General features: G+C 44.4%; 1 protein-coding gene across 2 annotated transcripts in view; it reads left to right on the top strand.

The window, feature by feature from the left end:
* The first annotated feature begins 893 nt into the window (after positions 1–893).
* Positions 894–22,169, top strand: part of EXOC3L4 (exocyst complex component 3 like 4) — an 82,974-nt gene continuing 61,698 nt past the window's right edge. Inside the window, exons 1-2 of one of the 2 annotated variants that reach the window (XM_063439620.1) lie at positions 894–1,027; positions 21,585–21,660. The gene's annotated coding sequence lies outside the window, so the exon portion shown is untranslated. Of the gene's footprint in view, positions 1,035–21,584; positions 21,661–22,169 lie in introns of both variants that reach the window. The other variant, XM_063439619.1, reaches the window with a different exon arrangement.

Genomic DNA, 22,169 nt, shown 5'->3' with positions numbered 1-22,169 from the left:
ATCACATCCCCCCCACTTATTACAGTCCCGCTCTGAGTTTCTGCGGGTTCGTCGGGTTTCAGCGGTTATTAGCCGTGTTTTGTCCCGGTCTGTCAGAGCCGCTGTAAATTGCGACCGCTCTGGTGTGCCGCTAAGCCGCCCCCTAACGTGTTTTTAAAGCTATACGGTCAAGAATACACATTTGTATTTCTGACCCTACAGTGTTCAAAATAGCGGAAACTGAAAACTTCTCTAAGTCAGCTGTACTCGTCATTCTGGTTTTAATCTGAAATTCACATGAATTCACTTTGAATTCTCACATTAGAAAATAACCGTTGAAAGTGTCATTCTTCTTTTAAAAACTTGTGCTATGTAAAATCACATTAAAAATCTGCTCAAATAAGTTTGGGCAGGCCCTCTTCATCTACTCGTCCCGTATATCAAACATGTTTTGCTAAAATTAATTGTAAGAATTCATCCAGTGATTTGACAATACGAAGTTCAAATATATCCCTGTAAGCCTCATTTGCTATCCCAAATTCAGTGCTACTTTTATGCCAAATTATATGAAAAGATACTTAATATAAATTTAGGATATACAAATATAGATTATTAAAAACAAACTACTATAATACAAACTCACAATACATTTTTTTTTTTAAATTAAGTTTACATGAAAAGATATGTCATAGACTCACTATTTGATACAATTTAGTGTTTCTTACCCGAATAAGTAGCTAATTAATATGCTGATGAATGCATATTTTGAATCGGGCAGTAAAATGTTTATGATTTCTGATCTCCATGACCTTTTGTGCTCGGCAGAGGGCACTACCTGTGTAACATGATACCTGTGAGTAATTGAAAGTAAAAGTAAAACACATTCAGCTTTTCCTTACAGGTGGAGATTTTACTTTTCGTACCTTGTACTCGCAATCCTTTTGACACCCGGAGAAGATTCCTAACAGCTATCCTTGTGATTTCTCAACAAGAATCTATTCTGGATAAACCTCACCTTCTATAATGCCTCTGGCAAACGTTCACCTGGGTAAATGGTGAGAATTTTAATTTCAGCAATAATCATCTAGTGTAAATGTAAATGAATCCTACCTCATTTATTTATTTATTTTTGAAGGTTCATTTTTACATTTGTGTATTTAAAGGATTGTGGTACTGAACACGTTAACGGAGCTGCTTACCTGATTGTTTGTTTACAGAAGGGCATTTTAGATTTTAACTATCGCTGTCGGCATGCGTGCAGGCTGAAAAAATACATTTTTGTTTTTCCTCAAGGAAAAGATTTGAAATAGGACATGGGAATCAGCACCCCCCTCCCTGAAAATATTCAAATGTTTTCACCTGTATTCAGATAAGTGTCATTAAATATTAATTCGCTATTGGAAAAGGACTAATTGAGTTTTTATAATAATCAGTTCAGTGTGTCAGCTGACCCTCTCACCCAATAAATGATGCAAAAAATGCAAAAAAACAAAACAAAAAACAGATAAAGAGGAACGGGTGGGGGATAAAAACCTGCTAACAGTTTAATCAATATGCTTTCTTGGAGATATGCTTTTTTTTGAATGAGTGGAGACTGGGTGAAAGTCTTACGGAGAAGGGAAGGGAGTTCCACAGAAGAGGTGCAGCCCTGGAGAAATCTTGGAGGCGAGCGTTAGAGGTGGGAGTACGGACTGAGGATAGATGTAGGTCTGTGGCAGATAACTCTTAACTCGCCATCTACAGTAACAACCGAGCTGGCGAGTTTAAAAATAAAAAAGGATATTTTGCCTAACTTTTGCAGTTACTGTATGTTTAGTTAATACATCCGATAGGGTTGCTAAGAAGCCAATTAAATTCATATAAAAATTCACACTGCTTAGTAATACTTTATTTTCATGTACAATTTGCTTTATGACTGCTGAAAAGCCTGGAATCATAGGAATAAATAAACCCATATATACATTATCTAAGCTACAAATGCTGAAATCCTATAAATACACAAAAAATATAAAAATAATTAAAATTTATTTGTTTTGAATAATTATTCTACAGCTGCAGTAGACATTATCATACATGAAAACGTGAAACAAAAAGTTACGATTTCTTTTTCTAACTTTTTATTATTTTAATCGTACATATTGTTGAAGTCTGTTGTACATATGTGGTGGAATCTCTGTAAAAATAAATTTAGTAGGCCGAGATTACCACGTGGCATGTGTACGTGCATATGCTGACGTATCGATCAGTTGGTTGCACGAGGCAAGATACGATCAGTAGTGTACGGAGCATGTGCAAGAATACAGGATGTAGTATTCCCCTCCTCCATTGTGCTGGACAGGCCATGCGGTCAAGCAGGAAGTTAATTCTTATTTGTATTGATTGGTCAAGAGAATGTGCGGGTGGAGCATAATATGGGAGGAGTTATGTGCCTATATAAGGAGCCTGCACTATTGTCCGGGGCTCAGAACTTGCTGTATTTTGGTGACATTAGTCCCTCTGAGTCCCGATCGATGATCCAATAAAGAATCTCTTCCTTCCTGAAGAAACCTGTGTCCATCTCTCTGTGCTTGGCTTCCGTCAGTTTCTCCGGTATCATTTGGTGCATTGGCCGGGAAGCTCATCGTTCAACGGTAGCTGAGAGGCAGAGGCGTGAGACGGTCTATCTTTGCCCACGTTCTCTACGGCTGCACCCCTGAACTTCTGCGTGGACCTCCCTTCGTCTCGGCGCCACTGGTCTGTTGTCCAGGAGATCATCGGCCTCTACGTAAGAAGTGCTGGGGTGTCCCCGTCGATGAGTGTGAACTCAGGTTCAGGAACGAGGAGGTAAGACAACTGCTGTGTTAGACGGCAGACCCACTAGGGGTATACCGATTGTGCGGTAGGCCCATAAGGGGTTTGAATTGTGTATGGAATCTGCCCCCTCTGTCGGAGGGAAGGAGCGAAGGCGCACCGCTCAATCGAACGCTCTTTAGTCAGACCGTTTGATTTGGTTAGTCAGGCGGGGTCCTGTGTAAATAGCCCTAGCCGGACACCGGTGTCTTGTCTAGACTAGCGTTCTAGGGTGTATATTACGTTCGCTAGGTTGGAGGGACCGGGAGACTAAGCGGCGCCTGTGTAAATTCGGTTCGCTAGCTCTCAACCTATCTTGGCTAAGTGGGAAGGCGTGTAAATTTGGAACCCACTAGATTTTTGATAGTAATCGACTAAGAGGCGCCTGTGTAAATTCGGTCCTCTAGCTCGCTATATGTGGTGCTTGGTGTCAGGGTCTTACCTGAGTTGGGAGTCTGTAGCGCAGATATGTCGCTCACCCTTGCAGATAGCCACAGGCCGAGGTGGTCAGGTAAGAATTCACCTGGCCTGTGGGTCTGTGCACGGGGGCTGTGCAGGATGCAGTACCAAATTCGCAGGACAGGCAAGGACAGAACCAGCAGGATAGTCGAGGGATAGCCGAGGTCAAAGGATGCCAGAGGACAGAATAAACGTAGTCACAAGCCGAGGTCAAATATACGAAGCAGAATAAACAGGAACACTGGTACGACACAGGAACACAGATCAAAGACTTGACAAGGAGTACAGGGCGAGGCTGGGTTTAAATACCCTGCTGATGAAGATCAGAGTCAGGTGAGAAGCAGACAAGTCAAGGTGCAGCCCCCGGTGTAGTAGCCAAGACAGGATGAACAAGACCGGAATCAGAAGTCTCTGGTAAAGCTGCTGTGGCTCAGAGGCAGAGAGCAGGACTAGGATAGATAAGTACCCCGGTTCAAGTCCCCTGTTGGGAATTCCAAGAGCGACCACGTCTGGCCGTCTGTCTCACAGGTGAGTACCCTGACAGTACCTCCCCCTTCAAAAACGACCTCTGGGCGTAAGTAGGCTCCTCATTGAAGTAATCCGTCTCTCCAGAGTCACTCTCAGAATCCATCGAGTCCCCATAGTGAAAGTCCTCAGTATGGAATCCCTGATTAGCTCGGGATTTCCCAGTACCAGCTTCTGGTACAGCTGACGATCGGTCTAGGTTCCGGGTAGGGGTGACAAAAACTTCCACAACTTCGGGAGGGACAGTGCTCGTAGCTTGCAGTGCTTTTTCGAACACTTCCAGGTCTTTTTTACAGACCGTAGTGCCATTAGAAGCAATGACACAATCCTTAGGTAAATCCTTTTCAAGTGAGCAGGAAGTAGTGGTGGTAATACAGGAAGCAACTTTGGTAGTAAATGCAGACGACTCTGGAGCAGGAGGTCTAGGAGGGCGAACAGGACAAAGCGTGATGAAGTGTCCACCTTCTCCACAGTAAAAACACAAACCATGGCTTCTCCTTCGGTCCCTCTCCCCAGGTGTGACTTTGCAGTGGACACGTCCAGTTTGCATAGGTTCCTCAGGATCAAGTTGAACACAGGATACCTCTGGAGTTCTCCTGGGAACTGGATCATAAGAGGGTATCACTGGGGTGTGGTGATGTAGACTCCGCGATTTTTTAGTAGGTGGAGCTGGCTTGGGCTTAGTGGTCCTGCACTGTGAGTCCAAAGCAATAATAAAGGACTCCCAGCTGACAAGGACAGGACTCTTCCTCTGCAACATTTGGTAAGACCAAACTTTAATGCGTCCAGACAACAGGTTGATAGCCGCTCTGACCCTGATGAAATCCGTGGCGTAAGTTCGAGGCTTTAAAGAGAACAATACCTCGCAATCCATCCTGAATGACTGGAAGGACGTGTAGTTACCATCAAATCTGTCGGGCATGATGACAAAGGGTTCCGGAGCTGGATGTACTGCGCCTTTAAGAGAAGAAAGTTCCTGCTGCAACTCCGAAACAATCTGGGCCAGGCTGGACACTTGCTGGAGTGAGGGTGAGCACATTTCTGCGGACTCCATATTGGTCAAGTCTTTTGTCAGGGTCTTACCTGAGTTGGGAGTCTGTAGCGCAGATATGTCGCTCACCCTTGCAGATAGCCACAGGCCGAGGTGGTCAGGTAAGAATTCACCTGGCCTGTGGGTCTGTGCACGGGGGCTGTGCAGGATGCAGTACCAAATTCGCAGGACAGGCAAGGACAGAACCAGCAGGATAGTCGAGGGATAGCCGAGGTCAAAGGATGCCAGAGGACAGAATAAACGTAGTCACAAGCCGAGGTCAAATATACGAAGCAGAATAAACAGGAACACTGGTACGACACAGGAACACAGATCAAAGACTTGACAAGGAGTACAGGGCGAGGCTGGGTTTAAATACCCTGCTGATGAAGATCAGAGTCAGGTGAGAAGCAGACAAGTCAAGGTGCAGCCCCCGGTGTAGTAGCCAAGACAGGATGAACAAGACCGGAATCAGAAGTCTCTGGTAAAGCTGCTGTGGCTCAGAGGCAGAGAGCAGGACTAGGATAGATAAGTACCCCGGTTCAAGTCCCCTGTTGGGAATTCCAAGAGCGACCACGTCTGGCCGTCTGTCTCACAGGTGAGTACCCTGACACTTGGGCAGTGTGGCTAACCAAAACGGGTGTACATAGTTTTAGGTAGTCCATTCAAGGTACTGGCCAATAGTTTAGTTGGGAATTGTAAATGTGTTAAAGATTGTTTAGTAAAGTGTATATCTTGTTAGATAGCGCGAGCTCAGCCGTCTAGCGAGAGTGTTAATAGTGTGTTGCTGTATCATAGTGCACGGTACCATAACCCTGTATATTTACTGACACTGTATATAAGTACTAATCACTGTCGCCCATTGCATGTTTAACACCATAACCACTAATAATTGTATTGTGACCTTAAATTGTGCTATGACCTATGCTAACCGTACTGTAACCGCTATTTGTAAAAGACGATGTTACTGGGGTGTGTTATAGACGGGTAATTCATATATAGAGAATTATAGCGTGGGTGACTGTATAGTTTCGCCAAAGGGCATAATATTGATTATCTAGTGACTGGTGTAACAGCTGTGTGTGTACGGGAATTCCCTGAGTGTTTATTGTGTTATTGTGTACGTTTCACTTGGTAACCGTACCACGTGGTGCTGTTGCCAGAGGAAACGGGTGTGACTGTTGAATAGTACGCGTGCATAGTATTCGTTGTCAACGACGTTCCATTGATAAGTATGGGCGCGTCGGAGTCAACGATTCCGGATCCCTTAGGTTGTATGGTGAAGAATTTTAAAAAGGGATTCAAAACATGTGATTTTGGGGTTAAAATGTCTCCTGTACATTTGGTTACTTTGTGCACTAGGGAGTGGCTTACTTTGGTTGCGGCATGGCCGCCACGTGGTAGTTTGGATCCAACCCTGATACAGCGCGTACACGTGGCTGTGTCAGGTAGGCCTGAACTTTACGGGCAGTTTCCATATATTGATTGTTGGAGACAGGCCGTAAATGACTCGCCAAAATGGATTCAGATATGCCACGAGGAGCAATGTCGCCTCATGATGGCCAGGACTTGTTTGTCCACTAGGACTGTGGTTAGGCCCATTTTGGACACGCCCCCTGAGTCCGAGATCCCTTTGCCGCCCCCTTACTTCCCTACAGGAAGAGGTAACGCGAATGCAGGAAGTTCTATACCCCTCCCCTCATTGCCCTCATCCACTTCCGCTTCCTCCTCTAGTACAGAATCCACCCCCCCTCGTATTAAACCTCCCCTTCCGGAACCAGAACCAACCCCCGTTAGATCTAAATATCCTGATTTGGCGCCACTTCAAACTTCCGGTCAAGCTTCTTCTAGCTCGGCTGGGAGTATTCTATTTACTAACTTTTCCCAAAATCAAGCTCCTACATCCTCATGCCCTATTTCCCCCCGACTGGAACCCATAACTGACGCTCCTCCACGTAGCCCCATACTAACCCGACAACTGACCGGTACCCAACAATTAAAACATTATCAGATGCCTCTTCGTCTGAATCCCGGGTCAGCCTATATCGATGCCGCAGGTCAAATGGCACATGCTGACCCAGTCTTCGTATATGTCCCGTTCACGACTACCGATCTCTTGAATTGGAAGACCCACAATTCCTCGTACACTGAGAAACCACAAGCTATGACCGATCTGTTCACCTCGATAGTTCAGACACATAACCCGACATGGGCTGATTGCCAGCAGTTATTAATGACTTTGTTTAATAATGAGGAAAGGACAAGGATTAACCAAGCGGCCATTAAAGCGCTAGAGGATAGAGCCCGTGCTTTGAATCAAGCCAATCCAGCAGCATGGGCCGCAACACTTATCCTAACACCGATCCCGACTGCAATGTTAATGGCACAGATATGGTCCAACTTAAAGCCTATAGAGATGCTATAATTGCTGGCATGAAAGCCGGAGGGAAGAAAGCCATTAATATGTCGAAGACAGTTGAGGTGATTCAGAAAAGTGATGAAGCGCCCAGTGTCTTTTATGACCGATTATTGGAGGCATACCGCTTGTATACCCCCTTTAATCCGGAAGACGCAGATAATTCCCGAATGGTGAACTCCGCCTTTGTCAGCCAAGCTTACGGAGATATTAAGCGCAAGCTACAGAAGTTAGAAGGGTTTGCAGGTATGTCTATCACCCAACTAATGGAGGTAGCGAATAAAGTGTATATGAATAGGGAAACAGAAAGTAAGAAAGAGGAAGAGCGCAAGATGCGTAAAAAGGCTGATATGCTAGCGGTAGCGATCGCAGGCGTAGATAGACGGGGCCCAGATAGAGGCGATAGTAGATGGAATAGGGAGCCTTTGAGTAGGAATCAGTGCGCGTATTGCAAGGAAGAAGGGCATTGGAGGAACGAGTGTCCACAAAGAGAGCAGTACGAGAGAGACCAACCCAGGGCAGGTTACGGAAACTTTAGAGGCAGAGCGAGAGGTAGAGGAGGCCCCGGAGGGAGCAATGGTAATAGAGGGAGCAATGGGAACAGAGGAAGTGTTAGGGAAGATAGGTATTATCCAGCAGCGTAAAGGTCCCGCGATAGAGAAGGTAGGGACTTTGTAGGATTGGCTGACACGGTCATGGAGGACTATTGATACCGACAGGGCTCCATCCCCCTTGGTCGAGCGGAGCCTATGGTCGATGTATCAATAGGGGGAAAAAGGAGTGCGTTCATGATCGACACTGGTGCTGAACATTCGTTGGTGACTGACCTAGTTGCTCCTCCATCTGGAAGAACTATTACTGTGATAGGAGCAACTGGAAGAAGTGCTGCAAAATCGGTTCTTAAAAGTCGACTCTGTACATTGGGAGGCCACGTAGTTGTCAGGGTACCTGAGGTCTCTACCTCTAAGAGAGGTAGAGACTTGGTGGTTTGCCCGTCCAGGCGAGCTGTTTCCTTCGTTCCTCGCGGTTCATCCAGTCACTTAAACACCGGCCGCGAGGAATCCACGTCCTTTTCTAGCAGGACGCTCAATACGTGACGTCATGACGCTATTACGAGCGACCTGTCACTCAAGTGTCCGATATCCAATCGGTACTTGTCAGAGGCGTGTTTACCATCCGGAGCCAGGGTATTTAAGCTTACTTCTCTCTTCAGCTCATTGCCCTGTCGTGGTTCTAGCTTGTCTAGTCACTCAGTGCTCTGGTATTCTAGTTTGCTCTATTTGGTTTTGACTCGGCTTGTTGTACTACCCTGCTTCTCTGTTATCCCTTGACCCGGCTTGTCTCTCGCTTATCTGTCTTCTCGTTCCCTCGACCTCGGCTTGTCTCTGACTATTCTCTATTACTCTCGGTACGTTAGTCCGGCCATTCTAAGGCCCGGTATACGTACCTTTCCACTCTTTGTACTCTGCGTGTTGGATCCCTGTCCCGATCCTGACATTACGACAGGGCCAATGGATCCTGCAGGTACAAACAGTCAGCTTGGTTCTTCGGATCCCAGGTTTGACGCCATGGAGCATAGAATGGATCAGATGGCTTTGGCACTACAGGCACTTTTGTCTCGTGCTAATAATCCACCTGAGGAGACACGTACTCCTTCTATTTCTCCTGCAGTCTCAGGTCTAGAGGTAGCCACTGTAGGTGCTTCTTCCCGTATTACCCCACCAGTACGTTATGGCGGGTCACCGGAGAAGTGTCGTGGCTTTCTGAACCAGATTAGCATCCATTTCGAATTACAACCCCGCTCTTATCCTACAGATAGAGCGAAGGTTGGATTTGTTATTACTTTACTCATTGAGAAAGCTCTGAGATGGGCCAATCCTTTATGGGAGAATGATAATCCACTAGTCTATAATTATAATGCCTTTGTAGCTGCGTTTAAAAGAACTTTTGACCCTCCTGGTAGAAAGGTCAATGCAGCTAGATTACTGTTGCGCCTTAGACAGGACAATCGAACACTTGTGGATTATGCACTAGAGTTCAGGTCCTTGGCGGCAGAAGTTAAGTGGAACGAACAGGCTTATATAGATGTGTTTCTGAATGGGTTATCAGATGTAATTCTTGACGAGGTCGCTACTAGAGAACTCCCTGAGAATTTGGAGGATTTAATTTCTTTTATATCTCGTATTGATGAACGCTTAAGAGAGAGGCTGAACACTCGAGATAGGACCCGTAGACCCTCCTTTAAATTAGCGCCTACCTTTCAAAATTCTGAGTTCGAGGACTTACGTATTCCTGAACCTATGCAGATAGGCAGTACTCATCTCACAGAGAGGGAGAAACAGTACAGGAGAAGGGAGGGTTTATGTATGTATTGTGGAGTCAGAGGTCATTTACGCCTAAATTGTCCCAATCGTTCGGGAAACGCTCGCACCTAAGTTTCTCTAGAGGACAGGCCTTGGGTGTTTCTACTTTGTCCTCTATTCACAATTACAAAGAGCTCAGGCTTCTGTTACCCGTTTCTTTAAAGTGGGAAAAGGGAGTAGTTAAGACTATGGCACTAATCGATTCTGGAGCTGCGGAGAGCTTTATAGATCAGGGTTTTGCTGCCAAGCATGCTATTCCATCCCAGTTAAAAGAGACACCACTGGCTGTTGAGGCCATCGATGGTAGACCGTTACTTGAGCCTGTTATTTTCCATGAGACCATACCGATTAACTTAACTGTTGGCATCCTACATAGAGAGGACATATCCTTACTGCTCATTTCTTCTCCGTCTATTCCCATAGTCCTGGGGTACTCCTGGTTGAGGAGACATAACCCTATTATTAATTGGGAGTCAGGGGAGATAGTTTCGTGGGGACAGAATTGTCAAGAAAAATGCTTGCAGAAGGTCTCACCTCTCGGATTAACCAACACATCGGCTAACTCTGACAACCCTACAGAGACACAAATTCCGCCTCAGTATCTAGATTTAAAGGCAGTATTTGACAAAAAGAAAGCCGATACCTTACCCCCACACAGGTCCTTTGATTGCAAAATTAACCTACTCCCTGGTACCATGCCCCCCAGAGGTCATGTATACCCATTATCTACGAAAGAGTTCTAGAGGAGTATATTCACGAAAATTTAGACAAGGGATTCATTAGGAGGTCCTCCTCCCCTGCCGGGGCTGGATTTTTTTTTGTTAAAAAGAAGGATGGTTCTTTGAGACCTTGCATTGATTATCGAGGCCTAAATAAGATAACCATTAAAAATGCCTACCCGATTCCCTTGATCACCGAACTCTTCGATCGTTTGAAGGGCTCTACAATTTTCACCAAGTTAGACCTCAGAGGGGCATATAACTTGGTGAGAATCCAGCAGGGACATGAGTGGATGACGGCATTCAATACTCGCTATGGCCACTATGAATATACAGTCATGCCTTTTGGGTTATGCAATGCACCAGCTGTTTTCCAGGATCTGATAAATGAGGTTCTTAGGGAATTTCAGCAAGATTGCGTCATTGTATACCTAGATGATATACTTATACATTCTAGTGAGATTGAGACTCATCACAAGCAAGTCAGGAGGGTTTTGCACAAGCTTCTCCAGCATGGCTTGTACTGCAAGTTGGAGAAATGTAGCTTTGATCAAACCCAGGTGACCTTTCTCGGCTATGTGATCTCTGGGGAAGGATTTAAGATGGATCCGGATAAACTCCAGTCCATTCTAGAGTGGCCTTTACCCAAAGGTCTTAAAGCCGTACAGAGATTTATTGGTTTTTCTAATTATTATAGGCGCTTTATTAAGGGCTATTCTTCAATTATCGCACCTATCACTAATATGACCAAACAGGGGGCTGATACTAAGAATTGGACTACTGAAGCTCTTCTTGCGTTCAAAACTCTCAAGGAGCTTTTCGCTTCCGCTCCAATTTTAGTTCACCCCGACACTTCCCTGCCGTTTCTACTTGAGGTAGACGCATCAGAGACTGGTTTAGGTGCTGTCCTATCTCAAAGGCTGGGTGTTGATAAACCATTACATTCATGTGGATTTTTCTCTAAAAAATTGTCCGGTACTGAGAGCAGATATGACATTGGTGACAGAGAATTACTAGCGGTTATCAAAGCTTTGAAAGAGTGGAGACATTTATTGGAAGGTACTTTACATCCTGTTACCATTCTAACGGACCACAAAAATTTGTCTTATATCGGAGAGGCCAAGCGTTTGTCCTCCAGGCAGGCTCGTTGGTCGTTGTTTCTCACCCATTTCAATTACGTTCTGACTTACAGACCTGGCTCAAAGAATTCTAAAGCCGATGCTTTGTCTCGCCAATTTGAACCTTCTGCTTCAGTTGAACCACTTTTGTCCTCCATTGTACCCAAATGCAATATTATTGCTAATACCAGTCTTAAAATTCATTCTCCGCTACTTGACCAGATCCTGAAGTCACGACATCTAGCTCCCGGAGACACTCCTGAGGGAAGAAACTTTGTTCCTCCTGAACTTCAACTGGAGCTCTTACGATGTTTTCACGAAAGTAAAATAGCTGGTCATCCTGGTATTCGCAAGACATACTCTCTGATATCCAAGGATTTCTGGTGGCCTTCACTTCGAAAAGATATTGAGGAGTTCGTCGCAGCTTGTGAGACTTGTGCCAAGACTAAACTACCTCATGCATCTCCATGTGGCCTGTTACACCCCTTGGACATTCCTGAGAAACCTTGGTCCTGCCTGTCCATAGACTTTATCGTTGATTTACCTGCTTCCAAGAGACAGACTGTTATTCTCACGGTGGTGGATAGATTTACTAAGATGGCTCATTTCGTGCCATTACCCAAACTTCCGACTTCTCCTGAATTGGCGGAGATTTTTGCGAGAGAGGTTTTTCGCCTACATGGAATTCCTTCGGAGATTGTTTCTGATAGAGGTTCTCAATTTGTCTCACGTTTCTGGAGATCCTTTTGTTCTCAAATGGGCATCAAATTGAACTTCTCCTCTGCCTATCACCCTCAGTCTAACGGAGCTGCTGAACGTACCAATCAAAAGATCGAACAGTATCTGCGTTGCTTTGTTTCCGAACACCAGGACGATTGGGTCGGTCTGATTCCTTGGGCAGAGTTCGCACACAATAACCTTGTTTGTGATTCAACTCGCTCTAGCCCTTTCTTCATGAACTATGGCTTTCATCCTTCGATTTTTCCTTCGGTTTCCTCTTCTCAGGGGATACCGTCGGTTGATGATCATGTCGCCAACCTGAAGAAATTATGGGATCAGACTCGGCAAATTCTGTTACATAGTTCTTCGTTGTTCAAGAAACACGCTGACAAACATAGAAGAACGGCTCCTGTTTTTGTTCCTGGGGATAGGGTATGGTTGAGTACTAAGAATATTCGCCTAAAAGTTCCATCTATGAAATTTGCTCCTCGCTACATAGGCCCTTACAGGGTTCTCACTCGTATCAATCCGGTTGCGTATCGCCTTGCTCTGCCACCTGCCTTACGCATTCCTAACTCTTTTCATGTATCCTTGTTGAAACCTCTTATTTGCAACAAATTCTCCTCTAAGGTCTCCTCGCCTCGTCCTGTTCAGGTGGAGGGTCGGGAGGAGTACGAGGTCAGTTCCATCATTGATTCCAGAATTTCAAGGGGAAAGTTGCAATATCTGGTCAACTGGAGGGGATATGGTCCTGAGGAGAGGAGTTGGGTACCTCAGGAGGATGTTCATGCTTCTCGCCTTCGCAGAGCATTTCACCTCCGCTTCCCATCTCGCCCCGGTTCCTTCCGCCCGGTGGGCGTATCTGAGAGGGGGGGTACTGTCAGGGTACCTGAGGTCTCTACCTCTAAGAGAGGTAGAGACTTGGTGGTTTGCCCGTCCAGGCGAGCTGTTTCCTTCGTTCCTCGCGGTTCATCCAGTCACTTAAACACCGGCCGCGAGGAATCCACGTCCTTTTCTAGCAGGACGCTCAATACGTGACGTCATGACGCTATTACGAGCGACCTGTCACTCAAGTGTCCGATATCCAATCGGTACTTGTCAGAGGCGTGTTTACCATCCGGAGCCAGGGTATTTAAGCTTACTTCTCTCTTCAGCTCATTGCCCTGTCGTGGTTCTAGCTTGTCTAGTCACTCAGTGCTCTGGTATTCTAGTTTGCTCTATTTGGTTTTGACTCGGCTTGTTGTACTACCCTGCTTCTCTGTTATCCCTTGACCCGGCTTGTCTCTCGCTTATCTGTCTTCTCGTTCCCTCGACCTCGGCTTGTCTCTGACTATTCTCTATTACTCTCGGTACGTTAGTCCGGCCATTCTAAGGCCCGGTATACGTACCTTTCCACTCTTTGTACTCTGCGTGTTGGATCCCTGTCCCGATCCTGACAGTAGTAAAACATCAATTCCTTTATATGCCTGAATGTCCAGTCCAATTGCTGGGACGTGATATGCTATCTAAGTTACAAGCGCAGATTACGTTCCTACCAAATGGAACAACATCCTTAAAGTTTAATGGACCTTCAGGTATTATGACATTATCCGTACCAAAGGAAGAAGAGTGGCGACTTTATACAGCGTTGACTAGCCAAAACCCTAGGAGTGATGAGTCCTTATTCAACATACCAGGAGTTTGGGCAGAGAACAACCCACCAGGACTGGCCCGCAATATTCCACCTATTAAAATCGAACTAAAACTTGGGGTTTATCCAGCAAGCCTAAGACAATATCACATCCCGCAGAAGGCTAAGAAGAACATTCAATCTTATCTGGATAAGTTCATACGGTATGGTATCCTAAAATTCTGTACTTCCCCCTGGAACACCCCATTGCTGCCTGTTCAAAAGCCCGGTACAGATGAGTATCGACCTGTGCAGGACTTGAGAGCAGTCAATTATGCGGTTGTTAGTATACATCCAGTTGTACCCAATCCATATAACCTGCTTGCTTTAATTCCGGGCGGGGCTACTTATTTTACAGTCTTAGACCTCAAAGATGCCTTCTTTTGCCTCCGAATTGCCGCAGAAAGTCAATGTATCTTCGCTTTCCAATGGGAAAACGCTGTAACGGGCTCAAAACGCCAAATGACCTGGACAAGACTGCCCCAAGGGTTTAAAAATTCACCCACCCTATTTGGTTCAGCTCTAAGTCAAGCTTTATTGGATTTCGAGTCCATCCCAGGAGAGTGTGTATTGTTACAATATGTAGATGACTTGTTGATAGCAGCAGTTACAAAGGAAATATGTCAGCAAGCAACGCACGATCTACTACACATTCTCTGGAAGGCAGGATACAAGGTGTCTAGAAAGAAGGCTCAGTTGTGTTTGCCAACTGTCAAATATCTGGGATTCCATATCTCTGAAGGTCAAAGAATTATGGGGCCAGAGAGAAAAGAAGCTGTGTGCCAAATACCGATACCCAAGAATAGAAGACAAGTGCGAGAATTCTTGGGGGCAGCAGGTTTCTGTAGGATATGGATTCCCAGCTACGCGATACTGGCAAAACCTCTGTATGCAGCTATCAAAGGTACAGAGCACGACCCCTTCTTATGGACTCAAAAACAGCAAACGGCATTTGAAGATGTGAAGAAGGCTTTGATGAGTGCCCCAGCATTAGGTCTACCTGATCACACACGACCATTCTACCTGTATGTACATGAGCAAAGAAGAATGGCTGTGGGAGTATTGACACAGTACTTGGGATCATGGCAAAGACCTGTTGCCTACATGTCTAAGCAACTGGATGCAGTGGCCAGCGGACTTCCACCTTGTCTAAGAGCCGTAGCTGCAGCCGCCCTGCTAGTAGCTGAAGCTGATAAACTCACTCTGGGTCAAGAACTTTATGTACGAGTCCCACATGCAGTACAGACGTTGTTGGATTACAAAGGAAATCATTGGTTTAGTAACAGCCGTATGACCAAGTATCAAGCAATGTTGTGTGAAAACCCAAGAGTGCATTTAGAGACTGTAAACACCTTAAATCCAGCTACCCTTTTGCCACAACCTACTGAAAGTCAACATGATTGTTTGGAAGTAATGGATGAAGTATTTTCAAGTAGACCCGATCTTCGTGATTTTCCCATCCAGAACCCCGATGTTCAATATTACACCGACGGCAGTAGTTATGTGAAAGAAGGGATCCGCTATGCAGGATATGCAGTAACAACAATAGACAAGGTGATAGAAGCTCGGCCACTGGCAAAAGGAACATCAGCACAAAAGGCAGAATTGATAGCACTGACACGAGCGTTACAATTGGCTGAAGGTTTAAGAGTGAACATCTACACGGACTCCAAGTATGCGTTTTTAACCACTCATGCCCACGGAGCTTTGTATAAAGAAAGAGGACTATTGAATTCAGAAGGCAAAGAAATTAAGTATGCAGCTGAAATCCTACAACTATTGGAAGCAGTGTGGGAGCCGAAAGAAGTCGGTATCATACATTGTCGAGTGCATCTGAGAGGAGATGGTGATGTAACCAAAGGAAATCGGATGGCAGACAGTACAGCTAAGCGTGCCGCTCAATCGGGAAGACAGGAGTATGTGGGGCATATAGCTGCTCTTATACCAACTCCACTGTCTCAATGGACTCCAGTTTATACAGCTCAAGAAGAGGAGTGGTTAAAGACTGAACCTGGAAAGTATTTGGAGAACAAATGGTATCAGCTAGAAGATGGAAGAATAGTCATTCCAGCATCACTAGCGGTAGAAATTGTCCAAAACTATCACAACGGGACACATTCTGGGAGAGACAGCACAGAAGAATCTCTCAGAAAACATTTCTACATACCAAGATTGTCCAACTTGACTCAGGCCATTGTACGAAGATGTGTAACGTGTGCTAAGAATAATGCAAGGCAAGGACCAGTAAAGCCACCAGGAGTCCAGTTTATGGGGGGACTCCCCATGTCCGATTTACAAATTGACTATACAGTGATGCCTAAATCGGGTGGACATCGTTACCTGCTGGTAATTGTGTGTACCTATTCAGGCTGGGTAGAAGCATGTCCTACTCGTACAGAGAAAGCAGGAGAAGTTGTGAGATTACTGTTACGAGAAATAATACCCCGATATGGACTACCCTGCTCTATAGGATCGGACAATGGTCCAGCTTTTGTTCATCAGTGCCTACAACAACTGACTCATATGCTTGGTATAAAGTGGAGGATTCATACGGCATATAGACCCCAGAGTTCTGGTAAGGTAGAGAGAATGAATAGAACTATTAAGAATCAGTTGGCTAAAATGTGTCAGGAAACCCAACTTAAGTGGAACGTTCTCTTGCCCATAGCTCTATTGCGAATCCGCAGTACACCTACCAGAAGGATGGGCCTCTCTCCTTTTGAAATCATGTATGGGCGACCACCTCCCGTACTTGGTAACTTAAGGGGGGATTTGAGTCAGTTGGGAGAAGGAATTACCCGGCAGCAGGTTGTAGAGTTGGGTAAGACTATGGAGGAGGTACAGAAATGGGTACAAGATAGATTACCTGTGAATATTTATCCCCCAGTTCATAGTTACCACCCAGGAGACCAAGTGTGGATTAAAGAGTGGAATAATGTACCGTTAGGGCCCAAGTGGAGAGGTCCTTATGTTGTTCTTTTGTCTACCCCTACAGCGATAAAAGTAGCCGAAGTGACTCCGTGGATACATCACTCCAGGGTTAAACCAGCAGCAGTCGATTCTTGGCAAGTTACAGCAGATCCAGAGAATCCCTGCAAGATCCGGTTAAAGCGCACGACTCAGTCGGAGTGACGAGGAACCTTGTGTATTACAAATTTTATTGTTTCAGAGATTTGGTAAGTGAGTGAGAGGGCCATAATAAAGCCTGTCCGCTCACCGACGTATAGTATATAAGCCAGGAAAAGTCTCGAAGGGACCCCTGTGAAGACGAGCAGAACTCCATTCCCTGCAGCCCTTACATCCTGGAAGCTGAGGTGCCTTCGCACGGACGAAGACTGAGGATGACGACGAAAGATGTGCTTCTGATAATGTTTATTTATGTGTATTTTTATATTCAGAAATGGTAGATGTACCGACACTCCTAGCTGTGAGGTATGCATTAAGACTACAAGAACAGGTAACCATATTTCCCAAACCCTAATTTGGCATTCACAATACGAGTGTAAAGGAGATGTATCAAGATGTAGATACCTAAATATAGAATATAGTGTGTGCCATTTAGGAGTAGGAGAACCTAAGTGCTTCAGTCCAGAGTATCCACCTCGTACAATTTGGTTGACTCTCAGGAATGGAGATCCTCAGGGGACCCTAATTAATAAGACGGTGTTAGAATCCGTACATTCTTCGGGTGTTCTGCTATTTGATGCGTGTAAGGCGATATCAAGTGGTAGAAAGCCGTGGAATGTATGTGGGGATCTTAGATGGGAGAGGACGTATGGGTCTAACGATAAATATATTTGTCCCAGTAGTAAAAATAAATATGTGAGTCCTAGATGCCCAAATAGAGATTATAACTTTTGCCCATATTGGTCTTGTGTGGGGTGGGCAACTTGGGGACAGACAGTAGACAAGGACATGATTGTGACTAAGTTGCCTACCAGCCCATATTGTAAGTCTATGGAATGCAATCCAGTCCATATACTTATAAATAACCCCGACAAGTTCTTAGATAAATATGGTAATTTATTTGGGTTTCAAATATATGGGACGGGTTTAGATCCTGGGACAGTATTGTTTATAGGGATAGAGACTGATACGGTATCCTCCCAGACTCATCAAGTATACCATTCCTTTTATGAAGAGATGAGCATAGATAATAAGATCCCCCATAATGCTAAAAACCTGTTTATTGATTTAGCTGAAAGTATTGCCGGTAGTCTTAATGTTACCAACTGCTATGTGTGTGGAGGTACTAACATGGGAGACCAATGGCCTTGGGAAGCAAAGGAGGTAATGTCCGGTTCTGAGGCAGTTGACCAATTAATATCTACACAAGCCGATTATCATATGAGTGTTAGAGGTAAATCTGAGTGGAGATTAAAGACCTCCATCATCGGTTATGTTTGCATAGCGAGGAAAGGAATAATGTATAATACTTCTGTAGGAGAATTAACTTGTCTAGGGCAAAAAGCTTATGATGATGATACAAAGAATACAACTTGGTGGTCGGCTTCAAATGTCTCAGAACCATCTAACCCGTTTGCTAGATACGCCAATTTAAAGGATGTGTGGTTTGACCTATCTATCACATCTAACTGGAGAGCCCCAGCAAATTTGTACTGGATCTGTGGTAAGAAAGCCTATTCGGAGTTGCCACAGGACTGGGAAGGGGCATGTGTGTTGGGTATGCTCAAACCATCCTTCTTCTTGTTACCTATCGAAACAGGTGAGACTTTAGGTGTTAAAGTGTATGATGTGAATCATAGGAAGAAAAGGGGACCCATAGAGATAGGTGCCTGGGAAGATAATGAATGGCCTCCCCAGCGTATTATAGATTACTATGGGCCAGCCACGTGGGCAGAGGATGGTACCTTTGGTTATAGAACCCCTATTTATATGCTCAACCGTATTATACGATTACAGGCGGTGGTTGAGATTATTACTAACGAGACATCACAAGCGCTCAATCTTCTAGCGAAGCATAATACCAGGATGAGGACAGCAGTATACCAAAATAGATTAGCCTTGGATTACCTTTTGGCAGTAGAGGGAGGTGTATGTGGGAAGTTTAACCTGAGCAATTGCTGTCTTCAAATAGATGACGAAGGGCAAGCAATAGCTGAGCTTACTAGCCATATGGTTAAACTAGCGCATGTGCCTACTCAGGTATGGAAAGGGTATAATCCAAGTAGTTGGTTTGGTAGCTGGTATGAGTGGTTTGGAGGGCTTAAGGCAGTGGTAGGTGGAGTCCTACTGATTTTAATGTTGTGTCTACTCCTGCCGTGTCTTATACCCTTAGTAGTTAGGTCTGTGCAAAGCCTGATAGAAAATATAGCAGAGAGGAAGGCTGCTGCACAGATAATGGCAATTTATAAATATAAGGCTCTAGATCAGGGAGAACCAATGCAGGAAGATGAGTGTTGAAGATTCACATCATAAGATAAGTCTGGTCTGGTTCAAGGTAACTTGCGGTGTATGCAAACCAAGGTTAAGTGATGCCTCAAGTAATTGTGAAATATCAAGAGGCATCAAAGGGGGGAATGTGGTGGAATCTCGGTAAAAATAAATTTAGTAGGCCGAGATTACCACGTGGCATGTGTACGTGCATATGCTGACGTATCGATCAGTTGGTTGCACGAGGCAAGATACGATCAGTAGTGTACGGAGCATGTGCAAGAATACAGGATGTAGTATTCCCCTCCTCCATTGTGCCGGACAAGCCATGCGGTCAAGCAGGAAGTTAATTCTTATTTGTATTGATTGGTCAAGAGAATGTGCGGGTGGAGCTTAATATGGGAGGAGTTATGTGCCTATATAAGGAGCCTGCACTATTGTCCGGGGCTCAGAACTTGCTGTATTTTGGTGACATTAGTCCCTCTGAGTCCCGATCGGTGATCCAATAAAGAATCTCTTCCTTCCTGAAGAAACCTGTGTCCATCTCTCTGTGCTTGGCTTCCGTCAGTTTCTCCGGTATCACATATTGCACATCAAATAAAAGCTGTTATATTCTGTTAAAAATAAATAAACCCCTAGACAATATGGACAGTTGCAGACTTCAAAAAAGTTTTAAATATTAATCTGTCATCAATGCTTTAAGTAAGGAAACCGTTACGGCGGGCCAGTGCAAGTAGCGCAGTTTTTTTTTTGTTTGTTTTTTTAATTCTGTGATTTAACCATGTAGATACTGATGTTAGATTGAACCTGAACCATTTCTCAGACACGCCAGAGTTGCATAGAACACATAAACAGATGGCGATATCGAAAAATTCCAAACAGAAAAACATGGCACATATTCTATATATTATATTCTAATTTATTTGTTACTTATTTTACACTTAATACACTGATGAATTCACGTCTGAGCAGTTATTGTCCTATCCTATCAGCATATGGAATTCTTAGGTTTTTAAATGCCAATATTGTAACTGTAGATGTGGGTTGAACTCTGTAACACGAAAGGAATGCTTGGAAACATTGCTTATCAAGTAATGTATAGGAATGTATGCTGGTAGAAGGAGGCCTCAAAAGGTGGGACACTGTAGTCACAAAACAACTTTAGCTTAAAGGAACACTATAGTCACCTAAATGACTTTAGCTAAATAAAGCAGTTTTAGTGTATAGATCATTCCCCTGCAATTTCACTGCTCAATTCAGTCATTTAGGAGTTAATCACTTTGTTTCTGTTTATGCAGCCCTAGCCACACCTCCCCTGGCTATGATTGACAGAGCCTGCATGAAAAAAAAATAACTGGTTTCACTTTCAAACAGATGTAATTTACCTTAAATAATTGTATCTCAATCTCTAAATTGAACTTTATTCACATACAGGAGGCTCTTGCAGGGTCTAGCAAGCTATTAACATAGCAGGGGATAAGAAAATCTTAATTAAACAGAACTTGCAATAAAGAAAGCCTAAATAGGGCTCTCTTTACAGGAAGTGTTTATGGAAGGCTGTGCAAGTCACATGCAGGGAGGTGTGACTAGGGTTCATAAACAAAGGGATTTAACTCCTAAATGGCAGAGGATTGAGCAGTGAGGCTGCAGGGGCATGTTCTATACACCAAAACTGCTTCATTAAGCTAAAGTTGTTCCCTTTAATGAATCAATTTTGCCGTATAGATCATGTCCCTGCAGTCTCATTGCCTAATTCACTGTCATTTAGGAGTTAATTCACTTTGTTTATGCAGTCTAGTCACACCTCCCTGCATGTGACTCGCACAGCCTTCCATAAACACTTCCTGTAAATGTTTACACTTCCTTTATTGCCCAATCTGTTTAATTTAGAATGTATCTGCTGCTCTGTTAATAGCCTTCTAGACCTTGCATTGAGCCTTGTGTGTAATTAAAGTTCAATTTAAAGAACAGGAGATAAACACTTCTAAAGCAAGTTAAAGTCTGATTGAAAAGGAAACGTTTTATTTTTCATGCGGGCTGTGTCAGCGTGGGAGGGTGTGGCTAGGGCTGCATAAACAGAAACACAAGTGATTTAAATTGAGCAGTAATACTGCAGGAGCATTATCTCCGCAACCAAATTGCTTCATTAAGCTTGTGTGTTGTTTTGGTGACTATTGTGTCCTTTAAATTTGAAATGCACTTTGAATTGACCTTGAAATTCTCACTTGAATAAATGACCCATCGCGAGTCACAAAAACAATTCTAATTATTTCAGAATATAAACGATAAGTGTAATTACATTTAAAATTCTGCTTGCATTGTGAATATTTTAGATGATGTTAACGTTCTTTTCCTAATTCTAGTATATAAATTGCAAGCTCAATGTACAAGGCAGAATTGGTAATGTCAGCTCCCAGTGAAGGAAACTCCGGCTTTGGGGTGAGTAATAATGAATCATTTACCCACTGGCTTTCAATATAGGGAAATTCCAAACTGAAGCACAGTACTGAAACTGGAAAAACCTGCAAAATATGGGGTTATCTAACAAACAGTGAGCAGCACAGAGTTAAAGGGACTCTCCAGTGCCAGGAAAACAGTGCCAGTTAAAACCCCTTCAGTGACTTACCTGTATCCAGCGCCCATGTCCCTTGGCGCTGGTTTAGGGTCCGCCCATGCTCCTCCCCCGCCGACGTCATCCGGAGGGGGAGACCTATTGTGCATGCGTGGCCGGCGACGGGGGAGACCTAATGCCCATCTGTGGCAATGCTGCACACGCGCATTAGACCTACCCATAGGAAAGCATTGAAAATGCTTTCAATGCTTTCCCATGGGGATTTCAGCGACGCTGGAGGTCCTCTCATAGTGTGAGGACGTCCAGCGATGCTATAGCACAGAAGACCAGTGCTATAAACCCGGAGGAGTTAACCCTGCAAGGTAATTATTGCAGT

Source organism: Pelobates fuscus, chromosome 13 (assembly GCF_036172605.1).
Source record: "Pelobates fuscus isolate aPelFus1 chromosome 13, aPelFus1.pri, whole genome shotgun sequence".
Taxonomy (NCBI): domain Eukaryota; kingdom Metazoa; phylum Chordata; class Amphibia; order Anura; family Pelobatidae; genus Pelobates; species Pelobates fuscus.
Note: the sequence above shows the minus strand (reverse complement) of the source record. Positions and strands in the feature narration are given on the sequence as shown.